Source organism: Pavona decussata, unplaced genomic scaffold, assembly GCF_977016875.1.
Source record: "Pavona decussata unplaced genomic scaffold, jaPavDecu1.1 SCAFFOLD_94, whole genome shotgun sequence".
NCBI lineage: Eukaryota > Metazoa > Cnidaria > Anthozoa > Scleractinia > Agariciidae > Pavona > Pavona decussata.
Window position 1 is genome coordinate 793,582 of NW_028145511.1, and position 8,885 is coordinate 802,466.

Below are 8,885 nucleotides of genomic sequence, written 5' to 3' on the forward strand. Positions count from 1 at the left end.
TACAAGAACACTCCCACAGTTAAGGACGGTGCTTACTAATAGCGAAGTATTTTTGCACGGTTTATCACTATGCGGAAAAAGCAGATCTTGGTAGCGGCTATTGAAATCCGAAAAGAAAATTGGGGGTAACCACGCATTTTTTAGAGATAACTAAGCCACAATTATTCTAAAAAGCAGCAAAATACAAAGCAATGTATGGCGCTTTTTTCCAAATTGAAGCTTTATTATCTCTGAAAAATGCATGCTTACCCCCAATTTTCTTTTTGGAAACCATTGAAAATCACTTGCTAAGTTCTACTTTCTCCGCATAGTTTTAAAGCGCGCAAAAATATCCCTGTAATAGTAGGCACCACCCATAGGAAACCCGAGTATCTCCAGATGATTCGATGCTTTGTCTGCTTTCTCCCTGAGGCACGTGGTGTGGCAACGTGTGATTCGGGGAGCGGGCAGGTTCAAAGTACGAAACTTGATAGGACATGGGTTTTGTTGCATTTTATTTGAGCTGGCTCTGTCGCTGGTTTCACATAGAACTGCTACACCGTGCTGACGAGTTCCAATAAGAACGAAACAGCTGTCCACGGTTGCAGCCCTGTTTTGTCGGTTTCTGTCGGGTTGTTGTCTCGCAAAGTCAACTCTTTCACGTAGTATCAGCCTTGCAGTTTGTGTTACGGTATCTCCAGATGCGCAGAACGTATGCGCAGCAACAATAGTAGGCACCGTCCTTAAGATCAATAGAGCCGGGCCAGGAACGAATCAGGTCCTGATCCTGCATGGCTCCCGTAAGGCTCAATAATAAGGTAACACGCTGATTAAACGCTGGTATAGTGAGTCACTATGCATGCCACACGCAAACGGGTAAAGATGACCTAACACTTATCAGCACTGAGACACACGTACATCCCCGTGGTATGGCCAATACCGTACGCATGCGCACAACCATATCACCCGGGCAGTGGCAGCCATGGACAGCTGTTTCGCCCTTATTGGGGCTCATCAGCATGGCATAGCCGTCGGGTCAAGAAGCGGGAGTAAACCCGCGCATCGAGACCCTTAACTGCCGAGGCGAGTGCATAGCACTCAGTGCTGATAAAGATGACCTACACCATATGTACCGGTCTCCCATAAGTCAGTGGTTACAGTGTTTCAGCCTGTATCTGAGAGGTCATGGGTTCGATCCCCGTTGGGAACACGGAAATATAATTGATGTTTTGTTTCCGATCCATAAGTCGGTAATCCCGCTTTGCGTGGGATCGCGCGAGGACCACGCGTTCGCTCGTGAAAGGACCAACAAAGTGTGCGCGCGTGCAAGGAATACACGCACAACACGATGATCACGCTTACACAACGCGCAAGTCCGACACGAACTTGTTCTCTGATCTTTGGACCTTTTTCGGTTGTCTAAAGTTCTTTCACCTGGAGTGAGTGAGTGAGGGATTTAAAAAACAACCCGAGGAGCCAATAAGTTTGCGTCAAGTGCACAGCATGACCATCTGGCTTTTAAAAATAATGATAAAAAAAAGAAATGCAACATCGGGATACATGGGTCCTAGATCATCATCAGCTTCCTGTGATTTCCCCGTTTCGGATCGAACCTCATTTTGCTATGAAATCCGGGTCAGTAGTGTGCTTGTACTCAGTCCAGTTGCAATTGCATATGTCGGGAAATAGTTCAAAGCCGACAAAGAAAACTCACGTTATGGTTTTAACTATTTTAATTCCGTGTCTCGCATTAAGGGTAAAGGTTCTCGCCGATTGCAAAATCTTTGTCATCCTAGATCATCTATATCTTCGATCGTTCAAGGTCAATAATCACGCTTCACGTGATAATCACAACAGTAACAAAAAGTGAAACAGAGTCACGCATTACAAGGCTCCAAAGCAATTCACGTAAAGCAATGGCGACGGAGAGAGCAGATCAGTGTTCACTCCGAGAAGCACCATCCCAAATGCGAGATCGCGTATCAACATCGAGTTGATAATATAGTTGGAAGCGAGGCATTGTGGGAAACCTGATTTTTCCTCCTTTTAAGGCTCCATTTGCGACACATAGGTGCTCGCATCGATCAGGTCAAAAATGTAATTTTACATCAAAGTTAGAAAAAGTTGATTCGACTGAATCTTTTAGATTGCGTGGCGTGCCACTGAAAGGCCGGAAAGAAAGGTAAAATTTGAGCAGGAAGCGCTTGGCCGGCACACACAAGCTAACGATGTTACGAGCAAGTTACGACAAAATCAACTAAAAATGTTTTCTCGTTAGTAATTTGAAAGGAATATTTCAATTTCAGAATTCAAATAATTCACTGGCATTTGATTTTATTCTTTGTTCGGGACAAATTAAAATAAAATGTTCATCGGAGTAAAACATGATATGGGTACTTAGTATTAAGCCAACTGGGTCAACATTATTTTGCTTAAAAAAAAAAAAACAATGACCACCCATTAAAGCTGCCCGACTTTAAACAGCCAATGAAAATATTTTCTACACAACAAGTAAAAACGATCGATTTCCAAGTCTATTATAGTCAGCCTCTTTTACAAGAGCCTTTTTTATATGAACGTTGAGACTTTAATTAACAACATACACTCTGAATTTTGGGGCTGAGGATTAACGTTCTTATTGTTTTTAGGCAATTTGAGCCTGAAAAAGTTCTAAAGATGTTCTTCAGTTACCTGCTATAGTATTTCAATAAATCTATGCGGACGTGACCAGGCACCTATCAAAGATCAACTGTGTTTACAAGGCCCACCGCGACAAAACAAAAGTACCGGATACTGTAGTGAAGGATCTAATCAGCAAAAAAATTGTAAAACAAATAATCTAAGAAAAGAGCAAGGCTGATTTCACGGTCAGCCAGAAGTATATTTTTCCAATATTTCGAAAGGCACGCACTCACGACCTTTCTTCATCACACCCTGAAGAAGAAATATTGGGAAAATAAACTTCCCTGACCGTGAAATCAGCCTTGCTCTCTTTTAGATTACCTATCAAAGAGCATTATGTGCTGTAATGTGGTGTGAAGTTGCTTGTGGCACGCTCTTTTGCGCGGCTTACAAGTACTCTAGTGCTGGGCACAAGATGTCGCGAAAAAGAAGTTTTACTATGTACTGCAAGCATGCAATACGAAATCCATTGTTAATGTTTAAATGTGTCCCTTTATCATTTGGGTTAATTGGACTGTACAGACAGAAGTTTTAAAGGTATTATTTTATCCGTATTTACATTTGGTCCAAATGAAAATGTTCTTAACTGACTCTCCGCCTGGGTAATGTCCTTAGTATGTTTCTTAAGTTTTAGTTAATCTCAGCCCTAACGTTCTCGGTTCTTACATATAAAAAAGAGTGTACATACTTAGAGCATTCCTAGGCTGAGTCAGTTAAGAACGTCTTTATGTTTTGTTTTTAAAATGGGTAGTATAAATGCGCGTAAACTAACATATTGGTTTTCTTATTGTGTGGTTCATTTTGATCACCTCACTTTGCATTGTGTCTGTATTTATTGCTTCATTCAGTTATGCTTTGTTTCATTCAGTAATGCTATTTTTACAAGTGGTCACGTACGCATCGGTTATATTGAAAGTGTATTCTAAGAACATCTATAAGAAAATTTACAAGTTCAAATTGAAATTGTATAGATTTCAGCTTATACAAATTTTTGACGTGATAATGACGCCAAGCTAGCGTGGAAACTTCGTCGGATTTTTTTAAAGCCATTTTAAAGGGATGTTTTATCGCAATTTTTTTTTATTATGAAATGAATTTTAAAACACTTCTTCTTCGCAAATTCTACAAGGAAAAAATATGAACGTTCACTCCAGCCCCCAAATTAGGCATTGCTATAAAAAAGAGTATCCTCATGGAATCCACCTGTTCCTTGAATTCTTCGTTCAATTCAGCTTTTTGCGTTTGTTTCTATTTTTGAACCAGGCTGCGTCACTGATCACTGGCAACGTGCTTCATTTTGCATGCGCGTCACATTCGCGCGTGCGTGCGTGGGCAGAAGTTTCCGTGATGTTCCCATGCGCAGAAGATCGAAAATTCTCGCTTCATTTGTAAAAGTCGAGGGCTTCATGTTGGCTTCCTTAACTCAGCTCTCGGCAGGCCAATAAACGTGTACTGAATAAGTTTTATTGAAGCATGAATAATTTTTGAATACCAAACAGCTCGCGACTTTGACAAGTTATTTTTAGAACGAAGAATTTGCGGTTGCATAGCCGGTAGATAACCATTGATATTGAAATTCTGTAATGGCTTCTCCGCCTTATTAATTAACTCTACTAGCCTCCCAAAATTTATCAACACTTTATAATAGTTTCCGCTCGAACAGTTCTCAGGCAACCAGTGAATATAGTGATGCTCTGATTAAATGTACAAAATGCATCGAAACTGGTCATCGGATGTGAAACTGCGATTATTGCTACTTGTTTACTTAATCAGCTGTCCCGCAGAGATTCAGCCCCTTCACTGCAAGTTTCAACTCGCACAATTAAGGGGGGGGGGGGGGGGGGGGCCTGGCTATGCCCATACGGTACGGTCGCATGTGTGCTGATAATCGATGGAGAATACTTTTTAGAAAATCAAGAATTTTTGTCGTGAATAGGCGTTTCGTAGAACCAATGGTACCTTCTCACGCAAGCTTGCATCGAGAATCCTACCCCCCTTCCGTCTCGCGTGATATCGACTTAATGCTGTTCCGTTGCACGTACTTTGGTACAGGAAAGAACAACTTTCTTTAAATATCCTGTATAAACGTTTATTTTTCCTTCGACACAAAATTGGCTGGTTAACCTTTTTTAGTTTCAAGCACTTTATCAACTCAATCTATGTTTTGAGATGGCTTGTGATAATCAGAGAGGTTATCAGAGAGAGAGAGAAAAAAAAACAGTCGTTTTTATCAGATGGTGGAAATAATTTCGCAATTCATACAAAAGAAACTACTTATGCCTACTTGACACAGCCGTTACTGCTGAACGAAGTCCGATCCCGCGCAATGTGCAACGATATTTTTTCCGGCCATTTTGTTTCATTTACAAAAATGGTTGTTTCAGGCTCGTTCGGTCTTCCGGGTTTTCAAAACTAGAGTCAACTGCGATTCACAGATCACGCAGAGTGTTTATCTTTTATTTTTCGCAAGACCTCACGCGCGCAATTGTTGCTATAAATAAACAAAATTGAAAGCGACCTTTCGGGTTAAAGCAGACATGTTATTAAAAGGTCATTGTCCATCTCAACTTATGAGTAATCTAAATTCCTTTTAAATCGAAGCATGCAGTGTGTGAATCGAATTTAAAATCGTACATGCTGGCAATTTAAATGATTCTTGACATCCAGTCTCATTTTTTCAAATAATTATTTCATGGTCATATTTTTAAATAAATTTCGTTGGAGATATACTATTTTTTCTGAAGCTAGACGAGCCGTACGTAATTGGGAAATTTGGCGTAAGGAATTGCGAAAAAGGAAATGATACGTGATCCTTAAAACCCACAAACCATTAAAAATTTATATCTACGGTTTTTAACATCAACAGGAACCAAATTTTACTTAGCTTCCAAGAAACACTTTTAAATTTGCTTTTCTCTAGAATCTATCGTGTCACGTTCTAATTTCTGGGCAAGACCTCGGAAGCGATTATCGGGATTTATATCGGGACTGAATATTGTACTGTGTCTGTTTCAGGGTACAAGTGTTTTAGCAGACTAAACTGCGATTTCATTCTAGAAAGTTACAAAATGAAATAATCGTAACTCTTTCTAATAAACTGTAAACAAAATATAAGTGTCTTTAGATCATAGCCATCTGGTTGGCGTTTGACGTATTCGCGGCATTTTGACGTTGTCTGCTAATATGGAAATTGTCGCCGCAAAATCGGCCAGGTGTTTTAGAATGCTCGCAAACGAATGTCATCGTTGTTGAGAAAACAAGCACTACCTGCAGGCGAAATTTTTTTTTCTTTACAAAGAGAATTTGAATTCTATCAAAAGCAAGCATAAATAGAACAATTATTGAAAAATCCGGCTTGATTTCCTTGCGTAAGTTTGATCTTATCTCTTATGCTCCAGCAATATCACCTTTCGCTGTGGACATGTAATTATAATATAATTGCTCTCGTTCCCTATTGGCTGAAAATTGATGATGAAACCCCCGGGTCATGGCCTTCTATCGGGTTTCAAACAATACAAAGTGCGTAAACAATAAGAGCCAGCGCCTTGCGTGGCTGACAGCCATCACGTCTTCTCCACAGCGGATGTGCATTTAGAACTGACTCAAAACATTGCCATCAGGAAGCTTCAGGTACGCGCGAAAAATGGACTCGCCGACCAAAGATATTTTCAATGTTTTGGATGAATTCATCGCTGCCGTCGAAGAGACGAAACAAGTTTTAAAAAGCCCCAGCGTTCCTGGTAGAACAGACTCGTGTTGTCTGTGCGAGTGCGCCGTGCGGCAACCGCGAAGAAAGCTAGGACATTGCGAATGCGGAATGCTACAGTCGCGTCTGATCGGATCTGAGAGCGAACTGCACAGATACGACAATAGATATGAGGAAACAGTGTTTATTAATCAACACACTTCTCGCGAAAAAGAAGCCGAGGGTTTGGTGACAGAAATGAACTTGCTTCTAAACCAAATTTCTACAGCGGCTAACTCGTTGAAGAGGATGTATCGCCGCAGATCGGCGCCTGTTTTGCACGAAGTATGATGGATCGTTCTGGACGATCCGAAAATTCACCTAGTTGCAGCCGAAGATTAACTTGTGACGCACAAAGTTTCGCGCTCGAAGACACTGGGCATTTAACCACCATATGGAAGTAAATCAAGCGAATGGGAGACTATGTTCCTTCTTCTTGTTGATGTCTCTAGGTAAAATCTTGCACTACTAAATATCTGGTTTTGCTGCCACGAAAACCCTGGAAATCTGTCGAGTTCGACTCCGATCGAGGGCGCCCTCATGGGCCAGTAATCAATTATTTTGTTCGTGTTTGGAAAGCAACTATATACTCTGCGCAATTTTCACGCTCTGATGTAGATAAATCCGGACTGTCGCAATGAATATTTCCACTTCAGACATGGAAGGTATTCACAGGTAATTAATATGGAAAACAAAACGAAAATTCGGTACAAGATGTGGCCACGGTTGAATATATGTTTTGAAATCTCAGCTCGGTTTGGTGAGTTAATACTGCGTGCTGATTATTTTTGCGGCAGCTGGTAGTCTAAAATTATAAGCTTCTTTGGGTTTTCAGGTGTCAAAGCAGGTTGTGTTGGAAACCAAAGTAGAAAATAATATACATTTTGACATCTGGGATGTCGTTAAAGCGATACAAGTGTTCAAAAGACAAGAATGAAACAAAATTTGGTGTTATTTTTGGAACGATGTTTGTTTCATGTTAATTTCAGCGCGGGAAATTTGATGGGTTTGCGGGGAGTGGCTGGCAGTATTTATTAGAATCGAACAGTGACAAATTATATTTGAAATGTTTGAAAGTTTATTTGAAAATTTTTAAAATTTAATCGAAACAGAAAACCTTAGAGCGGAAGAGAAGACTCAAAACTTTCTAGAAAACAGTCGTTTGAAATTAGCAAATCGCTCATGAATAAATAAAAATTTCGAGAGATTAGCATGTAGATATCAAACAGGAACATGTAAATATTGTACATAGAGGAGGGATCGTGACTTAGGCAGAAATGTTTCCTTATTCCTGTATTTTAAATGTACGTTTGTTCGAGAAGCAGTAAAGAGAGAATAAAAGTATCATATCAAATTTAGTGCGAATGTAATCCTGTGTCCGTCTGTTATGTAAGCTAAGACGGCTGGGTGCACGCAACTTCAAAGCAAAGTACAGAGGGGAAAAATTGGTCCTTGTTGTACTGTTGAAATGTTGTCTTTGGTCAAGACATTAATTTTTCTCACTTTACTAGTTGGAAACCCTTCAAAGAATGAATACTATTTCCTGAAGGTCAAGATCGTGCAGTGTGGAGAGTGCGTGAAGGACATGGCAGGTGACACGTGCGTCGCGCGTGTCACGCTCGTCACGCTCGGAAGTCGCGAACAGCTTTTTGCGATGGCACTTAGCTGTAGCTCTCTTTTCCACTTGTAAACTAAAAATAAAGCACGGAGGAAACAAGAAACAAAGGAACGGATATTACTTACGACTATCTCTGTCATCCAAAATCGCAAGAAACCGCTCGCGTCCCGATACATATACACAAACGATCCCGTAGGAAAAAGTTACATAACTAGCTCATTATCATGCTTTGCCAGACACACTGATCTTTGTCCTATCTATGTCCAGGTACTGAGTGAATGGCACGTGCAAGGATGTTATGTAATCTCGGCGCGCGACTTCTGAAAGTTCACTTGAACAAACGGGAGCAATTTGCAGCTGGATATTCGTTCTAGATCAGGATCAGCAGTGGACTAAACGATCTTCATTGAGTTACACCTGGAACACTTAATTTTTTTGGTAAATTTGCTTTCAAGTTATTACATAACTTGTCAGTAGTTTAGCGTAAGTAATTGTTACAAACTCATTTGTAAACTGCAGGTGTAACTGATGAAGGTCGTGAGACGGAAACGGTCTTTATCTTTTTTTTTGTCAGCATATTCACACGTGCACGCGTGTGCCTGCCGCAGCGATTATTGTTTCACCATGAAAAAAACGATGAGAGAGAACATTTTTTGCTGTTTTTCTTTTTTACTTTTTTTTTGTTTGTTTTTATTCTGGTGTTAAGAGAGGGAGAAAAAAATCCGTGTTACGGGCACACTTACTGCCGAGGCGGGGAAGCTTCCTGATAGGAACAGTCAGTCAGAAATGCACGTGGAGATTTGGATCGCCTAAATTAATAGGGATGCGTGTGTATGTGTGACGACGAAACCAGTACAGGGT